General features: G+C 38.9%; 1 protein-coding gene across 2 annotated transcripts in view; it reads right to left on the bottom strand.

Moving 5' to 3' along the window:
* PDE5A (phosphodiesterase 5A) overlaps positions 1-26325 on the bottom strand; it is a 104838-nt gene that overhangs the window by 61720 nt on the left and 16793 nt on the right. The window contains exon 3 of one of the 2 annotated variants that reach the window (XM_039722660.1): positions 11091-11194. The exons of the other annotated variant lie outside the window; for it this stretch is intronic. The gene's annotated coding sequence lies outside the window, so the exon portion shown is untranslated. The remainder of the gene's footprint in view (positions 1-11090; positions 11195-26325) is intronic. 2 annotated transcript variants of the gene reach the window in all.

The following is a 26325-nucleotide window of genomic DNA, read 5'->3' as shown; positions in this document are numbered from 1 at the left end:
TTTCATAGATTTTAATTTGATGGATAAACCTGTGACTTTGCTTACTAATCTGGAAGATTTTGTGTATAAGCAACAATATTTATGAAATTATACTCCATTCGCATTAGTCTGTATTTTTGGCTGTTGAGCCAGAAGTTCTCACTTCAGGGATTGTAAAGCAGATTTTAAATGAGATTGAAAAGATAATTTGGTCTTGAGAAGACAAAATATTTAAATTCTGTTAACTTTTTATTCCCATCTCATCGCTTTGAATGTTTCATGCTACAATTACCTTGTGTCTAAGTAAAATTTTATTAGTTAGGGATGAGCTGCACCTCACAAATGCAATCTCCAAAGAAAAAGAAAAATAAATGAAGAACTGATGGGGTTTTTTTTAAGGATACATCTGAAAGGTTTGGATAAAAGATTTTCATTTCTTTCCATAATTTATCACTCCCTTTATCAAAATAATGTCCCTCCTGCCACAGAAGGTATAAGTCATAAACTGCATTAGATGGTAGGTGTTGTGTTTTTAATCAATAGTGTTGTCACTGCATGGCTTGGTTTTCCTCAGGAAAATCCCACATCTTTTGCAGAGCTGAAGAAAAATATTTTGGACTTAGTAGCTGCCTTGAAATAAATTAATCATAGTGACGAAAAAGAGGCAGAATTGTGAAAGGCAGGTGTTTTATGGCAATGAGTGGTCCATTATTTCATCTTTCTGAGAGCAGGACAGGATATGATGTGCAGATTTGTGCCCATCAGCGATCTCACTAAGCACAGAATGCACCAGAAACATCACAGGCTCAGGAGCAGAAATGGCTGCAGCAGTGCCTGGATACTTTGCTGTCCCTTTTACTATCATATACTCTTAATGACTGCAAAAGTAATTAAATCTGAGAAGCAGATTTTAGGGTCAATTTCTCCTGTGTACCCTGTACTGTATGTTTGGAGTGTCTAATTTCACCAGGGTTTATCTGTAGTTATGTAAATGTACTATGAAGGAGAAGCTTGTTGATGGTGACATTTTGCCCTTGTTGGGAGATTTGCACCTGAAGTGGAATTTCCATCAAAACTGTGAGGAACCAAATCTGAATGATGTGAATGTGTTATTTCACTTTGGCAATTTTGCTTTAAAAGCTGTTACTGTTTTTCTTGAACCACCAGATTCAGCTTTTTCTAAAATAACATATTTACTGCTTCTGTCCCACAATAGCTCACAGAAATGGCCTTGTGTCTGTGTCCAGTGCTGTCTTGGGAATCCTTAGAGGTGTCCATCAGTCTGAATATCTCTGAGTGACTAACAGAGTGCATGAGCCTTAAGAGCAGCCCTGAGAACTTTGCTGCCACACAGGAAGTACAGTGATGTCAGTGAGAGCTCAGTATAGATACGCATTATCGATGTGATCTAATGAAGAAGACAGATACCCTCTGGAATCAAGAATATTTCTTCTGATTCTTCAAGAACCTTATTCTCCGTAACTCTGTGAGCTTAAATCCGATTTGCATTGGTGAGGTTGCTGAGAAATAATAAGTACAAAAAGGGAAAATCAACAAAGGGTCTTGACAAGTATTTCTTGGCAATTCCCACTTCCCGTGAGAAGCAAACACACAAATGCTTTTTTCAGAGTGACACAGATGTCACCGCACATCCATCGCTTGGGAAGACGCAGATGGACTCATGTTTGGAGAAAAAAACAACGGGCAGGGAGTTTGGAGAGGAAAAACTGGTTTTGATATTTTGTGGCTGCCACCTTCTGATAGAGGCGTGCGTAGGCAGAGGGGCAGCAGGGCAGCCCCAAGCTTCTCCCTCCATGCCCACAGCTGCCAGGGCTGCTCTCAGTCAGAGGGTGCTCTGCCAGGCACTTTTGGGAGGAGGGAGAGGGCAAGGGACACGGGCAGGCTGTGGTGGGGCCTGGCCATCAGCTCTGTCCCGGCACTCGTGCTGCCAGGATAGCAGGAGGAATGCGGGGTGAGTGGCTTAGTGTGAGCCAGACCTCCAGTTTCACCCAGCCTGCTCCTGTTCAAAGACTTGCTCTTTGAATTGGCTTCTTCATGGGAAAGGACAGTTTCCATCTCACCAATTAGTGAACATGGCTGCTGTGCACAGACCAGACATAAAACAGCTGTGGAAAGAGGGGGGGAAACCTGGAGCTGTGAACCAGAGAAAGACACTGAGTTCTGTGGTGGCTCAAGGTCTCAGTTATGTGAGCAGGGCTTCCAGCAATGCAATTCCTTCCTGCATACCAGTAGGGATTTAGTTCCTTCTGATTTCCTGCCATTTTTGTCTAATTGGGTAATTTTACTGACTTGATAGACAAAAAGTCAGAATTTCTTACCTCCATTTCTACCCCGTCACAAATTAGAATTATTTTTGTTATAACTAATTATTTATTTATTACTGAAAAGGATGTTGTTAATTCTTAATAAAAATTCAGGATCCCATATGGATGAAGTAAATGAATCACAATGTACTGAACATGGATTTGAAACACCAGCCTGTCAGTGTCATCCAGTGGAATTTGGCCAGAAGCTGCACTATAAATATGTGGGATCTACTTTGTCATAGGTTATATTTTGCTTGCTTTCTATGCTAGAACACTGATGTCTGATTTTGAATCATTATTTTTCCATTTATTCTCATTTGATATATGCAAATATGTCAGTGACTGGAAGTGGAGAAAGTTGGCAATTTATCTTTTCTAAGAGGTCATCTAGGAATGAGCAAACTATTAAACAAGAGTTTATTCCTCTTGCTGAAGTAAGAAGGATTGCACTGCCAGCTTTGATATTCCCAGCAAGCACAGTTAAAAGTGTATCATACACCTAAGGCTTGTGCTGGAAAGAATTTTGCTTGCTTTTGTAATATAGGTGTAAAAGAATATGAGGGACATTAGAGAAAGAGGGAAAGGGGTTTAGTCTGTATCAGTTGCAAACAGCAGGAGAAGAGAGGCTGTTATTTCATTACCAGTGAGTAGATACCTACTGCATGTGATCTCTGAAAGACTCCTTAAGTCTTCTGAAAAGTCTGGAAAAGCACTTTTCTATATAATCTGTATCTGTATCTTTATCTCAAAAGTTTTTGAACACTGCCCTAAAGTACTCAGTTATTAGGGCAAGTTCAAATTCCTTTTACCCACTGGAAGAATGAAATTGTCACTTTGGAACTTGTCTTCTATGAAAAGGAAAAAACAAAACATCTTATAATTCTTTCCTGGAGCTTAAGCAAAAAAAGTTTTCAGAGAAAATTTTCTATTTAGGGGAAAACACTGAAAAGCCTCACGTGGCACAGCCTCAGCACACATTGCATATAGAACACACCCTGGTGGCTGTGCAGCACTGGAGAGTGCTCGTGGGCTCTCACAGGCCCTGAAGGGTTCAATACTAATGAAATGGTTAATGGTGGCAAATTATCCAGGGGAATAGCCTGTATTCCATGCAGCCTTGTAAAGGATGTTTTCCTGACTTGTTTCACATCCCATATTGCAGGACTTGTTTTTGTCAGCCAGTCCTCAGTGAAGCTGCTGAGCTGGGCCCTGCTCAGGCTCCAGCAGACTGCAGCAATGAGGTTAATGCCCCCCAGTGCAGATTCATTAAAGTTTCTCATCCGGGCTTGCCTTTTCTTCAGCAGAGTTTACTGATCCCTATAATTTGATGACAAAGGTATTAATGAAATTTGTGTTAAAGAGCATTCATTTAGAGAAAAAACCCCAAAAGCAACAAGTACTTTTAGTAATATTTAAAGCAACCTGGATTATTTCGAAGTACCTGTTCTAAGGGTTTAACTACCTTTGATTTATGTAAAAAAATATTAGAGGGTGGTAATCTACAAGTGTGATCATGACAGAAACCTTTTTATCCAGTTGATTTTCAGCCAAAAGAAGACCAGTAGCTTCTCCCCGTGTCTTTTTTTTTCAAGGCCGTATGGTACTGTTTGTTTGGGAAGTATGGCCTTCTTGAAACCAAAGATAGCCAGGAAAGAAGAACAATTTAATTTAGATTATAATTTGCAATTTAATTTGAGGCTGAGAAGACATTCTGAGAAGCATGGTAGTAATCCAGTGGAGGGAAAGTGAGATAAATAAGCTTGCACTAATGTCAGCACTAATAAGGATCCTGTTTTCAGCAGCTGAGGCAGAGTGGTCAGGAACAGCTCAATTATGTCTGTGCTGCACCACAGCTTGTGGTTCAGATAAAACCAGAGAAACCTCACAGTGTCTGGCTCTGAAATTTGGCAGCAAAATACTGGAGGCTATTCCAGATGTGCTCATTGGGAACTTGAACAAATTCTTACTTTCCTTCAACTTGTGACAAGATGCAAAGCTTTCTTTCAGTCTCCAGACTTAGAAGATGTGTTTTAACATTGTGTTTTAAGCAATGACACACAAGTACACGGGTTTCGCTTCAGAGGCTGCTCCAGGTTCTCTGATAATTTAGGAGTTAAGTGTTTTGTTGTGCATTTGCTGGATTGGAACTCAATAGAGCTGTAGCATTTCATCTCTCCCAGCTTATTTCTCCTCCTACCCCCAGTCTGTTAGAAGCTAATAACCTAAACCTCTAAGATAGCCTAATGTTACAGATATTGCACAGTTCCTAAATACAGTGGGAGCAGTTATTCAGCTTCTCAGGTACTGTTGTGAGAACACAAATAATATTAAACATTACCTTGGGATGTCACTTTTCATTTTTGTGGTGAGAACAGAGATGTGAGTGTGGAACTCTGATGGAGACTTTGGGGCTTTAGAAATGCTGTTTGCTTTAAAGCTTCATCTGTGAGCTTAAAGGCATTTCAAATAAAATGCTCTATTCTTTCAGGGGGTTTTTGCAGGGATGTAATTGGTCAAATATGTACAAAACCTGACTACAGGGCTTGTTCCTGTACATATTTAGAGAAACAGAGACTCATTCTATAAATTATAATAAATGTACAAATTGTATGACAAACATTGTAAAATTTTGTCTGAAAAGTTCAGCCAAGCACTAGATACAAATTGAATTTGATTTCCAAGATTCCAGACAAACGTATTTTTGTTTCTCTAGATTTATGAGCTGTTCTAGTTCTCCACTAATTTCCTCTTAGTTCTTGGAGCTGTGTTTATATTTGGCCTACTTGAGCATCCTTTTCTATGCCAGTCCTTAAGTTTGATTTTCTAGTCAAGTACTCTTCTGGGGACACTCAGCACATCAATCCCTTGAGGGCTAAATTTGGAAAGCACAGCATCAATTGTTATCATTAACTGCCTTTAGAGTACATTGGAGTAGTGAGAGAAGTGATAGATTTCCCAAAGCTTCCTAAAGAAGCATTTCCTACTTCAGACCAGGACACATGCTCTGCTATCTGTTTAATCAAGTAACAGAAGGAACAGTCATAGTCAAAAGCCAGAAGAGGAACAATTATCTAGTCAGATAATTTGAACATCTTTAAACTTTAACTCCACAATGCAGTAGAGTATAATTTCATTTTCCTCCAGACATTAAAATTATTATTAATAATAATAAGTCACTATAAATTATGAACAGTAGAAAGTGTTCAAACCAACTCAGTTGTAAATTTCTTTTGGCAAAATTCCAGAGGTCTTCCAGGGAAGATTTTTTGCCTGATACTGTGCCACCGTTGCATTTCTTTTTCTTTTAGTGCCAGCAAAGAGAAGCAGAAGGCTGGACAAGCCATTCTTCTGGGCAGGAGATAAAGAGATCAAGAAAGACTCCTAATGTTACCTTGAAAAAGGATGTAGGCTACTGGCTAAGGTTGGAAGTAATGGGAGGTGAGTTCTTTCATAATTAGTTTGGATAGTTTCCATGAGCTGGTTAGAGAAAAATGATAGAATTCTGAAACTATAGCAGAGAAAGCACAAATAGCAAATCACTCTAACAAAAGCTTTTGTGAGCAAAGCCTTTCATTATAGCTATTCCAAATGTGCAAAGGGGCAAAGTAACAAGTCTAAATACATTTCGCTTTTTCTTAAGCAGTGCCCAGTGTGCCTTGAGCTCCATTTGTTCAAGTAAGTGGGAATATGGTGATACAAAAGCAGATGGTGTTTGCTGCTATTGGATGACAGATGTTCCCTTATCCCTGAGATTATGCAGTTAAGTGTAATGCATTTATAGCTGGGTTATGCAAAATACTGAGCAACCTCAGCTCACATTAATGGCTGGGGCAGCTGGAGGGGCCCGGTGCCTCCCAGGAGGTGCACAGCTCTTGGGAGTCAGGGACCTTCGTAGCTGAACTCTTCACCTCAGCTCTCAATTTGGAGATGCCCTGGTCATCAGTGTTCAGCACCTTTGGGATCAGCTTGCAGTCACTCCCATTAGGCTTGAAGTCAAAGACCTTCCCTCTTCGCAGGGAATGGACCAAATGCTGAGGAACTTGGTTGATGCAATTGTGTGAATGTAGCAATCCCACTAACAATAATCGTGTTGAAACACACGTTTGTATGCTGCACTGAGGTAGAAAGGAGATGAGATAATCTCTGTGCTCAGTAGAAAGTGCTCACTAAAAGCTAAACAGTTCCAGTTGCTGGGCAGCCTCCCCTTTAGCTTTACACTGCTGCAGTGTAGCAGCACTGGGTGATGCCCTCCAGTCAGCCCTGATCCTCACTGCCTCTTGAACATGGCCCTCCCAGGATTTCAAATAGGGCTCCTTCTCCTTCCACTGAGGTTTCTTTGAAATGGCCAGAAGCATTTTTGTATTTATTAATATGCACCCTGAGATGAGGCTGGCAAATGTATGAAAGTCAGTCATACTGACTTTCATATATTAAAGAACTGCCAGAGGAGTGCAAAAGGGGATACCCCACTAATGAGGATTCTATTAAAATTCATTAGGATGAATTTCTCCACAGTTATTATTTACCAGTTAAAAGTCAATGAGAAGCCAAGCTCTTTCTTATATCAGGGCTGATTGTGCAAAGTACAATCACCTATCCATAACTTCTGGATGTTACTGCATACTCTGGATGGATATAGTTACAAAGCAATAATTTAGGACAGCATGCCACATGAGTTAATTCATCCTTGCCTTAAAAGTTCCTGGATTCCTGCTGAACCTTAGCTTTGAACTTCTCTGAATAGAAACAGGAGATAGGGACTTCAAAGCTGATACATTTCCTGGATAACAGAGTGCACCACCAAGTTTCTGTTAACACATATTAAAATAAATTTTCAGCAGTTAATTCCAATAGTATTTAATTTTATATTTTCATGCTAGAAATAGCAGTGTTCCTTTGTATAAAATTGTAACTTTGATTTCACTTTATGGTTTTCTGTGTTTTGAACAGCAGAATTTTTTTTAGCCTATGAAATACTGTAATTTGAAAAATAAAATAATCTCCAAGGAATTGCTGCTTAAAAAAATTGGATCTCTTATACCAGCTCCCTCTAAATTCTCTTTTTTAAACAATGCTGTATTTTTATGTAAGCAATACACATGCCAGACATTTCCATGAAAAATATGATGTGTACAGTGCACTTCATTTATTTCTTGACATAACAACATAAGTTGAAAAAACACAGCAGTTTGTAGGAATTAAGTTAGGATATAAAACAGACTATTTATGTCAAGAGGAGGAGACAATTTGCATTAAAAAGAGGGAGACGAGGACTCCCTACATAGTTCATGCAAATCTTATGTGAATTTTATAAAAACATGAGAGGGACTCACTGCAGCCATGTGACAAAGCGCAGAGCATTGTCACCCCAGGACAGTCACAAAAGCAGGACAGAGTTTCACTCTGGAGAAACCCAAATTCTGAATCTGAATCTAGTAAGTGCACAAACGCCATTGCTTATGGAAGTTCTGGATGTGAAAGTGCCTCACCACCTCCTGTGACCCAGGAAGGGTCTAGGGCAGCACAGTTTCTTTCCCACTCTCTGCAAAGGAGGAATTTGTCACTTTGGAACTTGTCTTCTTTGGAAGCAGGACTTCAGCAGGCACTGGTAGGAGTTATAGCACTGTTCTGAACAAAACATACTGTCTGCCTGAAATCACAACAGAATTTCAGGATGAGCAGGCTGGCATGAAATAAATATTTGAAGTTCCATCCACTTCAGGCGATTTGCCCAAAATAATAGGTGATATCATTTAAAAATGATATTTGGTTTCCAAATACCCATCTAAATGCATTTTACTTGGCAGCCTGACAGAACAGTCATTTTTAGAATTTTATGCCATTAAAATCAGAGGTCAGTTAAAGTGTAACTATCCAAACATTAGACTAATTATTGCTACCCCATGTCTGTCAAGGGCTTTGTTCCTTGTCAAGATGCCTGCACACTTTAACATAAATGCTATTACTCTCCTTCCCTAGCATCCCTCTTTTCCTTCACCCCAACCCACACACAGAGTGGCATTTAAATAAGATTCTTCACACTGTGTCATAAATATTAATGACATGAAGCTCAGAGCTTGGCATTTTTCACTAATGGCCCTCTTCATCACAGTTTCACCTCTGGACTGCAGCCAGCCCCTGTGTAACTTGCTGACATTTTTTAAAAACATGTTACTATCAAAGTGAAACAAAATACTGAAACAATTTCTCACAAATTAAAATTGTTGGCAAATCCTTTCTCCACATTGTGCACTTGGGATGCCATTTGGCATGACTTCCTGAACAATGCCCATGTTGGCTTGGCATGGTTTGTCTTGTAATTACAGCTTATGCCTTTCACCTAATCCCTATAATAGCCCCAAATGAGCTGTGGATGAACATTTGATATAAAACTCAGCCTGGTTAAAAAAAAAAAGTATATATTTCCCTACAATCCAACTTTTTTATGAAGCTACCAGAAAATCTCCACAGAAAGATTAATACTGTTGTTGGCATTTCTTAGTTCTTGTGTTATTTGCATCGTTTCTGTCCTTTCAGTCTGAGCTGTATCAGTCGTCTGAAATTGTAAATTAAACAGGCAATGTTTTGGAGATATTTATGGCAGTGTTCAAGATTTAATTTTCTGTTGTCTTTCTGCCTGAGTGAAACACGTACAGCTCAGTCTCTCCATACAAGATAACGAGACTTCTGAACAAGCTGCCAGACACTGACACACTTCCTGAAACAGCAAGTACGTGTTTGCTTCTTCTTAACCTTCATTTTCTATCTGAGTTAGGACCACAGTGTCCACATCCCACAGGCTTGAGCCTTTCAGTTTCTAGATCATCACTGAGAAACTGACATTTCACTAAAACAACTGAGTGAATGAGAACAATAATAATTTGTCCTTTGCCTTCAGCTGAAAGTAAAAGTAGAAGGTGGATAAGCAGAAACATATTCTGGGCTCATTGAAATCAAATGTATTTCACAGTGTGGTGTGTGTCAGAGCTTTTAGTGCTTTGAATTAAACAGGATAAAGAGCAAACAGAACCACAGGACTGTAGCAACTGTAGGGCTGGAAAGAATAAGAAATCACCTGATACAAGGCAAAAGCAGCAACCTTTGGGTGCTTCCTGGCAGACAATTGTCAGTCTGCCTTGAAATCTACAGTAGAGATGCACAAAACCTCAGTCAATTTTTCCTGCTGTTCATGACCCTTCCATTACAAAATGTTTCTGATGATGTAACCTGAGTATTTATTGAATTTTGTCTTGCTACTTCTGCAGACCCATAAAATAGCCTTCTAACATGCCTGAGAAACTGTTATCAAGGCTTTCCTCAGTCTGTTTGGCTAAATATCCCACTTTTCCAATATTTACCCTAAGTCATGATTTATAGATCACTTTGTCATTTTTATTGCTATGTTTGGGACTGTGTCTGACCAGTCCATGGACTTCCTGAAGTGTGGTCCCTGACACAGCCACAGCAATCCAGCTAAAGCCTTATCAGTGCTGCTCTAGCAAAAGGGTTCCTCTGCAAACTTGTCTGCTAGCTGCATTCCAGAATGACATTCTGTGTTGGCAGCAGCATGACATTAACTCCCTGATCAGACATGAACATGTCTGATCTCAGCTGTCTTTTCTATGCTTTTTTCTATCTGAATTTCTCTCTCCTCAGCTATTCCACATTTTCTGTCTGTGTAGGTTCTTATTCCTGACTGTGGTGGTAACACTTGTAGAAGTCAAAAAAGGTACAAAGTTTTCCATTTGTATCTCCAGTTTGTTACAACTGTTATTGTGGAATCCTATTCTTGACCTCCAAAGTTCTGGCAATGTACCAGACTTCCTTTTGTCCCCAGGTCACACAAGCCTCTTCTGTGATGTGACCTTTGGGTAGGGAGTGAAAGCACTGAACAGCACTGGGACAGACCCCTGTGGAACATCCATTTGATACATCCTCCAATTCGATAAGAAACAGAACTGTTCAGCTCTGCACTCCCATTGGTCATCCTTTTCCCCTAATTTGCTGTGATAAGAGACAGTATTACAGACATCACACTAATGAATGCTAAATATTGAAGATTCATAGTTTTACTTTCTGCTTTATTTCTCAATAATACAATTTTGAAAAAAAATGCTTAATATGCAGTAAACAGGAATTTTTGAAAACACATATTTAAAATAACATATTTTATGTTGGTTTGTTTCTTCTTCAACATATAGAATTAAAATATTATAAGCTTGTGCATTTTAAAAGTCTGCATAATTTAATGGTTAGGTACCAAATGCCATTTTAATTGTCTCTACTGTTTGAAGACAAATTCATGATATACTTCAAATTCAGGTAAGTATTTAAGTTTTAGAAGCTTGGAGCATTTGCTGACTGGATTGCATCCACTCTGAAGTCACCAGCCATCCAGTAAACTCAAGGTCAGTATGAGAATGCTTGGATCCAGAATGCAAGTTCTTTTAAGATCACAAAGTTCTGAAAATTTACCAGTGTTTGCATTTGGTGTTTTGATTTGCCCCCTGCTACTTACATCTTTGTTTCAACATGTAAAGTGCTTATTTGTTTGAAAAAGTGCAGTTATGTGGGGGTGTTTGTCAGATGTCTAGCTGTACATAAAATGGTAATGGACCAAAATTGTGGAATGGGCTGTGGTGTCCTCCTGTTGATTAAGGGATTGAAGTATTTTATAAACTCCTACTTTTAATTTATGCCTGTACTGAGAGATATGGAATGTTTCGATTCCTAATTTAGAACATTCATACCATGCTTTGACTCTGGAAAACAAAGGCAACTCACCTAGGAGTTCACAACTTGGAAGGGCTGTTTCCTTTCATTGCTGTCACCGTTAGAACTTCCTCTACAGCAGGAGCCCAAGTGTGAAGTGCAAAACTTCAAGTGTTCTGTAGGGTGGAAGAAGAACCATTACTGTACTCAATTCTTTTCAAAGCAGCAGGAGTGGAGGATTGTCTGGCTAAAGTAAGAAATGCAAGGAAAAACCTATGGTGTCTGTTTTTAAGGATATCATGGAATAACACTGGAACAAAGTTTGACTTGTAAGGAAATTGCTACTTTTGGATGATAAAATATTCCATTAGAAAGGGATCACAGCACCCTGCATTTCCATGGTACTTAGTTTCCTGAAACCCTAAACCCTTTCTAAGTGTTAACTAATTCACTTTGTAATTCTCCCTTTAGGGAAAAATAGTACTTTCAGACCTTTTTTGACAGATGTTGAAACTTTGTCTCTGGAGGATGGAGTTGTGTACCCCAGTTCAAAGCAGAAACAGAGATCTCAGCTCCTGGTTGTCTCCTTTATGAATATCAGATTTAATCCTGTGAGTCGGCAAGCACTTAGAACAGCCAAGAGATGAAGGAGTCCCATACTTTGTACAAATACTCATGGCCCTTTTACAAGTAATACTTGTGTTTTTGTCCTGCAGAGAGATTTTGGAGTGATACTGAGTGACCTGAACTAAATTTGTGTAGAACTTGTCTATTGTCTTCACAGCAGATGTTTTCCTGGTGGTCTCCCAGGAAAATCCTTGTGCAAATGGGTAAATTAGCAGCACTGTTCCCATTACACAAGTGTCACAAGCTGAGCTGGTGAGCTCTGCTCTTCCAGCACAAAGGAACTGGGTCTGTTACCATGCTTCTTGTGATGCCCTGGCAAGGAAGAGCTCTTTTCATCTGGATATTTTTTGCAAAGTTATTTGTTCAAACTGCTTGAAAACTGTTCCAGTGTGGAAGGCTAGGCTGTCAGCATGGAGCCCTGAAACCTGATGTCTTCCCTATGAGTGTCTTGAGGGCCAAGCTATTCCAGTGAAATGGAAACCTAAAGCCAGCCAGATTTATTTCTGTCAGCCTGTAGCTCACTGCAGTTTGTTTGACTTGAAATCTGAGGATTTCAAGGCTGGAGCAAATAGAATTCTAGGTAAGCATATGTGGAGTTCTGGTGTTTGGGGCTGGTTCTCGTGCTTGCTGTTATGGCCCTACAAGATTCCTGTAAGCCCAAGGCCAGTGCTGTGAGCTCCTCACAGACTTGGTTTCAGAGAACAGTGCGTGTGCAAGGAGCTGTGGCTTGGCATCACGCCCAATTTACTTCCACAAGTAGGAACTAAGGATGAGATCTTCTTGTGTGGCTGGATAAAATACATATCCTGTCTTACAGCTGAGGACACATGCACAGTCTTAATCACAAATCTTCACCAAGAAACTGTTTCTAAATAAGTGGATAAGTGTTGGCCAATTGTTTATCACTTTTTTACTGCTGGTATATTTTACGGGAGACTGGATGATCGGAGCAATGCAACAGCATTATAGGAAAATATTCATCCTTTTCCCAGCAAATACTTGCACTCATTTTTATTTGCTTGTTGTGACAATATGTTTGCAGAAAGTGACCGTAGGACTTGAAATTGAGATTAGTTTAATGATGAGATGGAGTATATTTGAAACAAATTTAGTCCGGAAGGCTATCCGGTCAGGAAGAGGAAACAATATCAAGGAACTAAGTTGAGCAAACAACTCAGATACTGAATTGTGAATACTGAGCACTCAGAAAAATTTCATATGGGCTGACATTGGTTATCTTTTTGCAACAAAGAGGAACTTTCTGAAGTATAAAGGGTGGGTGGTATATTGACCAACAATTCCTCAGAATGAAATTCAGCTGACTCTACTGCCCCTCTCTTCTCAGTCATGCACACTTCTTAGAGTATTTCAGTCAAAATAATTGTTTATATAAAATAAGTTACTACATTGCTAAGTAAGGAATAAAGAACATATTTTTGACACAATGTTCTTATAGCTGTAACCATAGAAGTATCCAATTTTCTCATGTTTATATACATGAAACTCAAATAAGTAATCTTCATGTTGCATATTGCCTTGGTCTATCTTGCAAAAAACATTATGGCCCAACTTTTCCACAAAAAAGAATGCAAAATGCTGTCTGCTTGTAAGTTTGTGATTCATGCCTCCTGTCAAGACTACCAAACCAGTAAAAACACTGGAATGTAAAAAAATAAGCATGATTATGTATTTCAGGAAAACAATTTTCTCAAGAATGTTTCTGGAACAAATTTTCAGTGTTTAGCTATTCCTAGTTGATATTTCAGTGATGGAATGCCTACTGGCACCAATTTGTACCATGGAATTGTCCCACAGGACAATACTTCGCTGTAGCGTGTTTAAGGTGTCTTTTTTTCAGATCCTTGTAGCAGCAAATCCTTTAACAGCTCATTACTTAATGGAAACTAAACAAAGCTTCTTCCAGGAAAAAAAATGTTGATCTCTATCACCCCACAGTGAACTTCTCTTAAATACATAACACATGCTTTTGGAAAATAGCCTCAGTTTAATCTGAACAGTGTAAACTCCAAAGACAAGACCACGTCCTCATTCATCCATCTTGCATAGCTCAAAACTCCAAACTTTCTGGGAAAAAGAAAAGGAAGCACAGAAGATACTTTTGTGTACACAAATCTCCTTGTGTGATATGACTTGACTCTTGTCTGTCATTCCTATTAAAAACAGCCACCTTCACAAATGAGAACTCGGGGTAGGCTCTTATAAATAGGGATCCTAGAGGCCCTGGCTGACCTTCTTTGCTCTCTGCTAACAGATATTTCTTCTGGTGTTTTTCCATTTCCTACAGAAACTCTCTCTGCTTTTTGCTGTGCAGCAAGCCCAGTGCTGGCTGCTCCCTCCATACATCGTGGTCTTATTGCTGTATCTGTTCCTGCCAGAGCCGCTGTTCCACAGCTTTTCCATTCCACTGGAACTACCATGGCCACTGGTATTATTTGTACCAAAAGAAGTATAGAGTGCAATTTAGGCACAGAAGCCATGAATTTAGCAGCTGCTAACTTATTCATACGTTTTGAAAAACATACAATAACGATTCTGAGCTTTGACCATGAATATCATATACCTCATGTACAATCTAAATACATTTGGAGCAACACTGGATCAGGAGGAAGGATGTTTATAATATTTCACTGCTGCTCTCACTTGCAGAGATGCAGTGCACTGTTTTAGTGGGTCCATGCTGGAGATCCATTCCACACTGGCTTTGGCTTATGCTTTTTGCCAAAAAAATTGCCAGTTATTTAGGCAGGAAAATATTTGTGCCTGGAGTTGAGCAACCAAAAAAATAATGCCATGAGTCTCATGGAACAATGAATAAAAGAAAAGGACAAGTTATTTTGCAGATGTATTTTGGAAACCTGTTTTCAAAATGTTTGTCCTTTCAGAGCATTAAATTAAAAATTTTTATGTCTAGTCATTACTGTTCTGACTTTACAGTGTAGGAAGACACCTTGCTGCTGTTGTCCTTACTGTATCAGTGAGCTATTCCCTCAGGAGAAGTCTCAGCATGTGAAAAAGAAACTATTCCTGAAATCAGTGAACTCTATTTTAAACTGGCAAAGCAAATTGCTCCTGTTTCTCCTCCAACTTAACCCATAATTCCTGGAAGTATACAGTTCCCAGATATAAATGTAGAAAACCTAAAATTAAAACCAGATCACTTGCCTTTTCTTTTGAGGGTTGTGGAATTGCATACTTTGTGTTTTATAATATAGCTGTGTAAATATAGAATACATGGCAAAATACTGCTTAGGCCTTTTGCCTCGTTTGTGTTTGTGCCTTTTTTCTTTAAAGTAATCTCCTGTGATTTATGCAATATTATAATAAACTAGGACAAAATATTGTCTTCTCTAAGAAATATGTGCTTTGAAATAGGTGAATGAACCAAGCTGTTAGATAATGCACAAGGCTCACTATCCAAAGTTTGGTGCTGGTTCTTGGAATTATGTTCAGATAATTGGAGGGCCATTTTCTCAGTACCACTAGCAAAGGCTTGGTTTTTCAGAGAAGACAGTTTTCTTTCTTAACCATTTAGGGGAAAATCTTCCACAGGGCACATTTGTATTAAGTAGTAAAGACCTCTCTTTCAGAGGATCTGGAAATACCAAATAAAAAAGAATATTACATGGCTTGTCTGGCAATGCTTTAGCCATCTGCTGAGAGTGAGAGTACTGAGCAACCAGTTTCCATATTTAATTTGTCAGAATGTGACTTAATTGTAACTTACTGCCTTTTTTTCATAGCTTTCAATAATATAACGTGCTGAAAACTCTACTAAATTGGGTTCATTTCACATAGATTTTCTGTCTGGTCCTGTCCACTGACATGACCTAGATTCATTATTTCATACTCACTCTTATGGCCTTGGGCACAGATTTAAAGCCATAGTCAGGGGGAATAATGAGGCATAAAAACATGGGAAAATAGCATGAAAAATTAACCAAATGGTCCACAAGGTCAATTCTGATTTATAATTTCTGTAGCTGTTTTGTATTCTATTCTATTTTTTGGCAGAAATCTTCCATAATCAGGATCATTCAATAATTTTTTGATAGAGGATTATCAGGTTTGGGTTATGGAGTTTTTAGTATTATGGTGAAATATTTTGGATTTGTTTAAAAAGGAACTTTGAATGCTGATCATGCTCAATAGATATTCCTAGCAGAATAATGACTGCTCAAAACATGCAAAAGGAAAGACATTTCTTCATAAATATTTCAATGACTTTTTTTCAGACCTCCATGAAAATAATACATCTTAATGAAATAAGGGCATAGACTGCTTTTTGATATCCCAAATAGGTTTGTGTAATTGTGAAGTCAGGTTGTGCTGAATGTTCCCTGATAGTTGGTCATGAGGGACAAACTGATAGGGATATGTGCTAGAAGATCCCTTTTCAAATCTAGGGCTAATTAGTTAGTTGCTGGCCTGAAATGTAAGAAAAAGTTATTAAACCAAAAAGAATAGTAACAGCTGATATTTCAAACCTGGTTAAAAAGGGGTATTTATACAGAATGAAGTCCTTGTCTGTGCTTTGATGTCTTTTACTCAAATCTGTTCTTAAGAAAGGACATCAAACCACTCAGATTCCAGTGTTTCATCAGCTGCTGTTGTTGCTGAAAATGCATAAACAACGTGTTTGCAGCATGTGCAGTGTCCTGCAGCACTCAGAGTCGTGCTGGCCACACTTCCAGTGCACCATTACCTCATCCCTGAGCTTTGGGGAGTCTGTTGCTAATCCTGCACGAGTTCACTCATTGGGCAAACAATAACACAGCACACAGAGACTGAGACAGATTAACAAATAAATATCTACAGAATTATTCCTTTCCTGTTGATGGTGAATGCCTTTTGTTTCTCCCACCACCATCCTTCCACAAGGTATTTTTTTCAGAGTACTGAAGGTGGCTATGGAAGAGGTGCCATTCAGACACCATTACAGAGAAAAGTAGGAGCTGTAAGGCTGATTAGAGCTGTTATCTAAATGCCCCCATTACCCAACAGGCATCACATTGGAGAAAAGGTCAGACTAATCCAAGGAAAATAATGTGAGGAGGGTTCTGTAGGTGTTCAGTGCTGTGGGGGTGAAGATGCACTAGACTGTTCCTTGTATCCTTTGGCTCTCTGCAGGACTTTCCAGCACATTCTCACATTGCTGTGCCTCAGGTCAGGCAAGGACTGTACAAACTCCAGTGATCCCTCTCTGTTCCAGTACACTTCTCAGCAGTGGCCAAAACTGGAGAAATTTAATTAAATCTCTGGAATGTCAGGTGGAAGCTAAGGAATACCACACGGCAGCTTAATATTCTATTACTCTGTTTATCTTTTTCAGGTGTTACATTGAAACTCGTGATCACTCAGACCCATCAATAGCAACACCAGACAAATCCCATTAAGGCTGGGGAGGATAAAATTTACTTAGGAAAGGCAGGAGAATAGGGAGCCAACCATGCAGCTCTTCTACATCCTCTTCAGTCACTGAGGGGGCACCAGTCACCTGCCCTCAGGACTAGTCTCACTTTTTGAAAACAGAAACAAATATAGAAGAAAAGTCATAATTTGAGCCCCATCTTATCCTTTCCCCCTTATATCCCGATAAAAAGAAGGAAGGAAGAAGAAGGAGGAAGAAGAGGCAGCAGAACTGGGGGAGTTAGGGAGGAAAAGGGACTGATGCAAAAGCCATTTTTCTTTAAGAACTTGCTAAGCTCAAGCCTTGGTCCCAAAAGTGTCTTCAGCAGCCCTTGATTCATAAAAAGCCTGATGTGGTAAATATTTCTACTCTCATCTTCCCTGATTTTCAGGGTTTATGACTTCTTAAGGCATTGTGATATGTCAAAGTTCATCTCTTTATAGCAAGTTCATGTCTGTGTGCAACTTTTGTAGAAAAGTAGGGAGAAAACCTGAGGTGCTGGGTCACTCTGTCACCATGTTTAGCCATGTCACACACCCACTTCAGAGCTAAATACTTGCAGGGTGTAATGACATTGACACTGCATTAGCAGCAAAAATATTGATTCCAATTATTTGTGATGTCTGTCTGCTGTCAAAATAAGCCTCCATTAGTAGATAATGAAAGTAGTAACTAATCCTTTACCCAAATTTAATTTTATTGCAGAAGTCTGTAGGTTTGTGCTAGTTTAAATATTAAATTTCCACCTCAACAGCTTCTTTACACAGACCAGGCCAGATGTGCATCTGGTGTAAATTAGCATTGCTCTGTGGATGCTGTGAGACAGGAAGATTTCTATCAAGCAGTGCTCAGTTCCTGTATGATTAAACATATATTATGTCAATCATTTGGGCATAAAATACTTCTGAATCAGGATTGCTTTCCTGCCAATCTGTTTGGTAATATTTTCAAATATATGCAGCAAAATAATGTCAGGACAATGAAAAGATGCAGTAACCCCAGGCTGTTTATTCAAATAATTTTGACTCAAGCAAGTAGATTTCTCTGAGACTGGTCAAAATGTTTTGTTTCAAAATTTAGGTAGTGTGATTTTGAATACCAAACTATGCTTGAGATTAGGTTTAGCTATTTTCGCTTAATACTTCAGTGACATTAAATGACACAGTGTGATCAGTTGGCCAAAAATTCAATTATTCACACAGTTCTACTCGAGCTATACAAAAACTTGTTTCCTTGACATTAATTTCTCCATCTTTTATGGATTATCTGCTCCCTGGGAATAAATGGGCATTGCTCAGCTGGGCCCCTGACCCCATAACTATTGGTTCTGATATAGAGCAGTGGTTTCAATCCATAACAAATGCAGAAAGTCTTTGTTTAGGCTTAAGTTCAAAAGGATTTTTGTATTGCCCTGGGAGAAGATTACTGTACAAAGTGGCACAACCACACATGTAAGATTGACAGATTTCTTGAGAGCTGATTTGTAACAAATTCTGAAGTTTATTCTGAACAAATTGAAGTTTAAAAACTTCAGATTTCTGAATTTCTGAGAAAAATATTTTCTCAGAAAACATTTTCTGGATTTCTGAGAAAATGTTGTGGAACATCCCAGTCCACACCTTTCCACTGATTGGACATCAGACATCTGAGACTTTTCAGAGCACCATTAGTCCTTTAATTTAAGCAATCTCTGGCAATAGTTCAGGTCTAAACTTTTCCCCTGAAATAGCTAAATATAACTTTTCTAAGTAAGTATTTTAAACAGACATTATACCACTCTTCTAAAATACTCTTTAAAATGCTGAGGCTCTCCCTCTTTTGGACTTCTAGACCTTGATTTAATCTTCTTGTGTTTTTCATTACCGAATACTTACTTCTGCTTCGTTTCTTGTTTTTCCAAATGTTCCTGGTGCCATAGCACATTAAGAGTTCCCTAGCAACACAAAAACACACTTTTCCTCAGAGCTGCATCTCCATGGTCTAAAGCACTTAAATTATGGCCTTTTAGCTACAGCTTGTTCTGAGTTTAATTAAGAGAATTTTAAAATAATAATGACAAAGTTTAGGGCATTCTTTGATCCGCAGAAAACTGAGCAAGAGGGTCATATCTTGAGCTTTTTGTGCCCACATTAGCAATGAAATATTTTCATCCAGAGTTTATTTATACATTAAAATGTAATTGGATCCTAGGTTTGGACTTTACATTCAGTTTTGTTAAATGCTGTCTTTATTGGGGCTGGCACTACGTGGATACAAGAAAGCTTTAGCTGAGGACTACCAAGTGCAATGAAATCTGTTTATACAATTCTGTATTTGTTCTCTGTCACAATATTGTATCTCTCCTGGAGTTTTACATTCCATAAGCAGAAGGATGTGTGTATGCACACACTTCAGTTTGCTCAGGTTTACCCAAGCCTGACTGCAAGGAAACATAAAGAGAATGAGTTGACATTCGAGATTTGTTCACTTGCTACTAACCCTTTCCAGCAGCACAGCTTGAATGCCTGCACTACATCCTTCTCAGTCATCTCTTTCCCCCTAAATGGAAAAAAAAAATCCTCAGAAAAATATCTAATTGGAATAATTTGCCTTAATTTATTAAAACCACAATGAGAAAGTTCAAGTGGAAAAATGTAGTTTCTCTTCATTATGATAAATTCCTGAAAAGTAACTTCTCAAAACATTTTCAGTACAAAAGAAAAGCTCACAGCTTTGCTCCTTGCAGCTTTGCTTGAGTTCATAATGGGAGAACTTCACTGTGCTAGTGCCAATCTGAGATGGAACTCACTAAATCCTGGTAGAACACTTGTCTTTCATTACTTCTTTTCCACATTTTTCCTGGCACATCATACTATTTATTTACAATAATCTATGCATATCCTGCCCTTTCATTACTCTTGCATCATTAAAGCTTAAGTACCGGATTTGGGAAGTGTCTTCAAGCCAAATTTCAAATCACTGATTTCAGAATGAGATCTCAAAGCCATAAAGCAATAAGCAACAGTTGTTTGTGGAACTTTCCAGGATGGGGAAAAGGCACCAACTCTCAGAAAGCTATGAACTACTTGCTCCTTCTTTTATGTCCTTTGTCTTGTCCTGTGTTACTAGGCAGTAAAAATTCAAAGCTCTGGATATAAATAGTGTCTGATTTACTCCCAAAGCAAGGCAGATACATTTATGGTGATCTCATTGTTTGAGGTGGGTAAATGTAGCTAAAAGATAAGTTTTCTCACACAAAAAATATAAAACCTCCTAATATGGTTAACTTCTGTCTTTGGTCCCTGTTTATGGGCAAGCTCAGTTCATTCAAGGCCAACAGACAAAATAGGTTCCTAACTTTACACATTTGTAATCTCTTTCAAATTTGGAAGAGTTAAGTACATGTGCCTATCCACACAGGTTTGGTTATAGAAAAACACTCATATTTGTAACCTTTTGGCTATCAAGCTTTTTATTTCCAAGCCTGTGTGCTAAAAGCAAAAGAACTCTGGATTTAGTCTAGGCAGATGTGCAGAGGAAATCTGCAAAAGCAAACTCTCTCTTGAAATGATGTTTTAGTTAAACTGTAGAGTAATTGAGCAGAGATGGAGCTGCTGCTGCAGGATTTGTGAACTATGGAAACCTTTGGAAATCCTTTCTGTAAGAAAGCTCAGTTCCCTTAGCCAGGAGAAAACTGAGAGCTATAACTAAGAAACAGATAAAATTACAAAATTAATTTCTATGAGCTAATGTTAATTAACTGACTGTAATTAACAAAACAAAGGCCATATACAGACCACTGGTACTTAGATTTTATCCTTCTGGTAGCATTAACCTTGTAAATGCCCCTCATGTTTCTGCTGTATATGATTTAATTTTAGAATAACCAATTGCAATCAGAGAAACCTTTTTCTTTAAAACATTAGATAAAATTTGGGGTTTTGTTACCTTTCTGTAACAGTTTTTTCTATATGAAGTTTTTAAATGTTACTGAGTGAATTTTGAGAAAATTCATTCCTTTTGGTAAAAATATCTTTGAGAACTCTGTCTGGAGCATAAGTTTAGGATTAGAGGAGTCAGTAGAAATAACTGCATGTACCTACTCATCTATGACAAATATGACAAATATTACTATTAAATCCTAAGCCTCTTTCTGTTTACCATTCTTCAGCCTCCCCAGTAAATGTTTTTGTGATGTTCTGTTGCAATTTTGTTAAAAGAGGATGACTGACTCCATTAAAACAATTTCAGAGAAGAATAAACTGAACTTTTTATTGTACTTAAAAATACACAGCAAGTTACCATGGCATGGAGACAGATAAAATAAATTAAGGTTTCTAACATTAATTCCCCAAGTCTGTTCTGGAGACAAACAGCATTTCCAGTTTGATTCAATTTATTGTGTATATTTCCCCAAGCTCTCTTTCATTACGATGCAGGGTGCTTCAAACATTAGAAGAGCAGTGAGGAATGCTCATCATTCTCACCCCTCATGGTATTGGCTTTGTAGATGGAGAACTGATGATATAATCATGATTCTTTCCTTCAGCCTGTGCTCATCTATACAGCAATGGGTTGTCAGCTCAGAAAATCAGTTCTGCTTTTGCTCTTGAACATTAGTTTTTAATGAAACCCAAATCTGAGGATGCTTTGAACTTCTACACAAATGCCAAAGCAGGCCATTCCATCTCTGAGAGGATAAACTGAGATAGAACAAAAGTCAAGAAGGTTTCCAGGAGAGGAAGCAAAAAGCTGGCTGTTTATTCCCAGCCAGATGTACTTGTGTCTTTCTCTGTATGTTTGATTTAGTCCTGGCTCAGCTCTCTCCTTGTTTAGGATTTGCAAGAATGAATGGATATTATGACACGCTGTCTCCTGATGGTTCCATGTAAATAATTATGAGGAAAGGAGAGGTGGATGGAGTTACTCAGCCATTTTGGGTTTTAACAGATACCCTGAAATTTCATACCCAGACAAAACATGATACAGGCCTTAATATTGTCATGGCCTTCATTCATCCTGCATTTCTGGTGTGTCCAAGGGGATTGCAACCAGCAATTACCAGCTGGAAAGGAGAGATATATCTGCGTTGCCATCATGAATACAGGTTTAGTAAAAACAAAAGATGCAATTCCAGTTGCTCACTGCAAAAAGAAGGAATGAAAGGCGCTAAAATAAATATATCAATGAATTAGTATAGAACTTCAAGCTTTCAATTAGGAGCTCTGCAAGGTACTTGAGAGATAAATGGAGAAGCAGTGCTCAGCTTTAATGACCAACAGGCTCCTTCTTTACCTTCCTATAATATTCTGAAATAGAAGCAGTTTAATCAAAAGTAAAGTCCTGCCATACAATTATGGACACATCACATGCCAGGAACTTCCAGTGGGAGCAAAAGGCACGAGAACCCCTGCACACACCGGGTGAATTTGCACAGTCCCTACATACCCCTTTCTTCAAAAGCCCTCCCTAGTAGTATTTTAATTCATGCTTCTCATGCCTCTGTGATGTAAAGAAAACCATTTGGCATTTGAGACATCTGAGTACTGCATATTCACAGCCTGGTCTCCAGAGGTAGTGCAAGAGTTCAGTCTAATCTGAAGAGAATAAAGCTCATGAATATTCAGGAATTTTGCAAACTGATAGCAAGGAGCAATCCTCATGGGCTGACCTAGGAACAGGATGTTGCTCTGGTGATGTGCAGTGCTTTAATCGTAGTGCATTTCCACTAAGCCCAAATGAGCCTCAAGCCATGATCAGGAGAAACAAAAGGCTCCTTTATTCAACACATTACAAAATTTATTATGTTTATGTTTGAGTAAATAATTTATCCATATCTGGAAACTCAGGAATGACTGAAAAATAGCTCAGTGAGCTTTCCATTAACCTCAGGAATATTTGTGTTCTCACAATCCAGTTTCCCCCAAAACTGCTTCTTGTCCCTGAAACTGAAATTATTGAATGACAGGAAGATGAGCTAAAACCTCTTAGCAGATCTCAATATTTTTCTTGACAGTGGTGGCAGCAACAGGACCAGCTGTAAATGAAGGATGAATTGAAGTCAGGGGAACAAAAAACTTTTTGCCCTTCTCTCTGAGTGGCTTTGCCTCCCTCAGGTGCCATCCCTTCAGCCAATGTAAATGAGTGAAGTAATGAAATTAGAAGAGTCTTGGCTGATTTCACAAGGAAAGAATATTGTCCACAATGGCTTCAAGTCTTCTTATTGTTTGACACAAAAAGTGTGTTCTCTATTCACACCTGATGAGCTATGAGAATGGTTTTCCTGAGGAGAATCAGAGCTCAGTTTTACACACATGAAATGATAATAATTAAAAATATGACACACTGATTGCATTGCAGCAACATGGAAAACATGTTCTGTTACAGGGAGCAGCTGTGCACATTGCTGTATTTTGCACTTTCATTACAGGTTAGCTGGATAATGTTAAATAGAAGATATTTTGATGCAAACCTCTGCTGATTTTACCTTGTAACTGATTCATTAGCTAAAAGAATTTTTAAAATGTGTTAATTTTTAAAGTTCACATATACAGCTTGAGTATATTTGAACAATTCTGAAATAAAACATTTCCGTACACAGAAGGGAACAAAAATATGCCTAGAGCATACCCAGACTTCATTTACTATGCCTGCTACCCAAACTTTTCCTCTGAGCAGAGCTATGTAGCTCCACAGAGTCATGTTAATAGTGCCATTAATCTTCCCTGCAGTAATCTCTACCTCTCAGCTTTTCCACATTCAGCACCTGGGGCAGATTTGACCTGACAAGTTTGTCCTTGAATCCTATCATTTACAAAGTCCACATTAAAAAAACCCCTCATGTATTATCAGCACTGCTGTGTTTTATCAAATAACTGCCACCAGCTCCTGCCTGAAATAGTTCATTTGCAGAGCTGTTGCCACCAAACTGTGGAAACCAACCATCAGTCAAGAGCTTGTTTTGGTCTCCTTTTCACAGCAAAGAGAGCAAATGAACTGCAGATGGAGCACTGTTTATACTTTCCCATCATCTCGGAGTGCTGGGAGCTGTCGCTGTGATGTCACTGCAGTTGGGCAGGACACAGAGAAGGCAGCAAGACTGGAAATATTCTTTTATTGGGTAAAGGCTAGTTGGACTTATACTATAGAAAGAACAACAAGGGGCTGGAAGTGCAAGGTAGATCACCTCACTTTTGGTGTAGACCTATAGGGGAGACACCACACGGGGGAAAAAAGTTTGCTGCATCTGCTGATCAAATTGAAAATGGAAAGAACTTGTTCTTAGATTTTATGTAGCTCTGTGTCAGCAGCAGTTTTTGGTTGTCTGGGATGGGGTGTGTATCTGAAACCTCTGTCAGAAACACTGGCTTTCTGGCTGAGACAGATGAGTTTTGTCTGATTAAGAAAAATAGTATAGTCCATTTGCACCCTCAGGTGTCCACCCATCTTTGGAAGCAGTTGTTTACTGATGGCTTGTGTTGTGCATGAAGCAAAGCAACATTAATTGAGAAAACTGGTCATGGACTTTTTCATTTCCTATAGCAGGCTTCATCCCTGAATCTGTGCTTGCAGCAGGAACACTATAATTCATTGGAAACGTCTGATAAGAAAGCTGCAGAACACACAAGCAGTGATAAAGCAAACAAATCAAGGTTATGGTATCACAAAAGGAACTTTGTCTACCTGGCCAGGAAACAATATTCTTTACAGTATTACTTCCTCATTGTCTAGCCAGTGTTTTGTGTTGCTAATTGTAAAAGCTGCAAACAAAGCACGTGAGCCTACTACAATATTCTCTATTAGGCAAAGATCTCTCCTGCAACTTCTAAAAAGCTTTATGTGTAACTCTGCTCTCCTAAACACAGAGTTAATTTCAGCTAAACCAGTGTCTAGTAGAAATGTGGGAATGAGTTCATCATATGGCACCCCATGTAGAGAGAACAAATGTCCTTTTTGTTTTAATAATGAACTTTCAAGGCGTCTATGCTAAATGATTTTGTTCTGCCTGTAGTGTTTAGTGCTTAATTTCATTGCTGTCTGTAGGAAAGTGCATTATTATGTGTTTAATGGTTACTCAAGGCTCACTTAAAGTTTTTATTACAGAATGCTTATTAATAGTGCACAGCTTATTTCTGGAGAGGTTCCGTTCTGCTATTTGTGTTTAACCAATGTTAAAAAAAAAAAAAAAAAAGTGAAATTTTAAAGAGGTTGGTAATTTCTCTGAATATTTATGTTGGAAGGGATTTCAGGAAGTGATTTATTCCCATTCCTCTGCTCCAGGCAGGGCTAATGTCGACATTAGAACAGGATGCTCGTGGCCTTTTGCAGTCATATTCCTGGTGTCTGACTCGAGGTTTCCCAGACTGTCCAGTGCCTCTTTGTTGAGCCCCAGGGAAATATGCTCAGTGCAGCCACTCAGTTCAGCTCCCAGGCAGCCTTCAAAAGGCTTTGGGACCAGAGCTGGGTCCCAGGTGCTGTGACCAACGATTGTGCATCTGCCAGTGTGTGCCTGAAAGCCTTTTTCAGCACACTTGGCTTTCCTGCACTGAGCCGATGCTTCAAGGCAAAGGAAAGTAAATGCTCTGTGTGGTAGGGAGAAAAGCACTGTGGGATGTAATTTACTAAATTATCCGCAGGGACAGGTAGAGGAAGATATTTTGGCAGTCAAAACTAATAATGAACTTGCTTTCTATTCGCTTGATCAAGGGGATTTTTCTAGTCCTACTTCATCACCCCTTCTGTCACTAATGTATTCCTTCCCTGAATAGTTAGGCTTGCATTAATCCCTCTGGCTGGCAGGAGGATCCTGATTTTCAAGATCTCCAAAGTAAATACAACCTGTATCTTCATCTCTTATATTTTTTCACTTTAGAACTACTTGTTGACTTTCCAGGCTTGGGGAAAATGTAGGTGATCCCACCCAGTGGATTTCCCTGCTTCTGCTGAGCTGGAGATGTAAACACTTGGAAGAGAATGCAGGAAAAGGGGATCATATGAGAAGTCTGTAAGAAAAGCTTCCTTCACTGTCCCATGATAACTGTGACCCTGAGCATCTCTCCTGCACTGTGGCCAGGAGGAAACAATTAAATACTCCAAGTCACAGGAAAAGGAGAACAGCCACTGTAGTGCAGCTGCAAACCTGCACAGGGGAGGACTAGCCTGGGTAATTTAAAAGATGTTTTTACCGTCAGGCTAGATTCTAACTTTGGCTAGGCTGGGGTAAACCAGGCTTGACTTTACTGACATCAAAGGCTCTGCTCCACATGATCTAGC

Source organism: Passer montanus, unplaced genomic scaffold, assembly GCF_014805655.1.
Source record: "Passer montanus isolate IOZ18808 unplaced genomic scaffold, ASM1480565v1 scaffold108, whole genome shotgun sequence".
NCBI classification, from domain to species: domain Eukaryota; kingdom Metazoa; phylum Chordata; class Aves; order Passeriformes; family Passeridae; genus Passer; species Passer montanus.
Note: the sequence above shows the minus strand (reverse complement) of the source record. Positions and strands in the feature narration are given on the sequence as shown.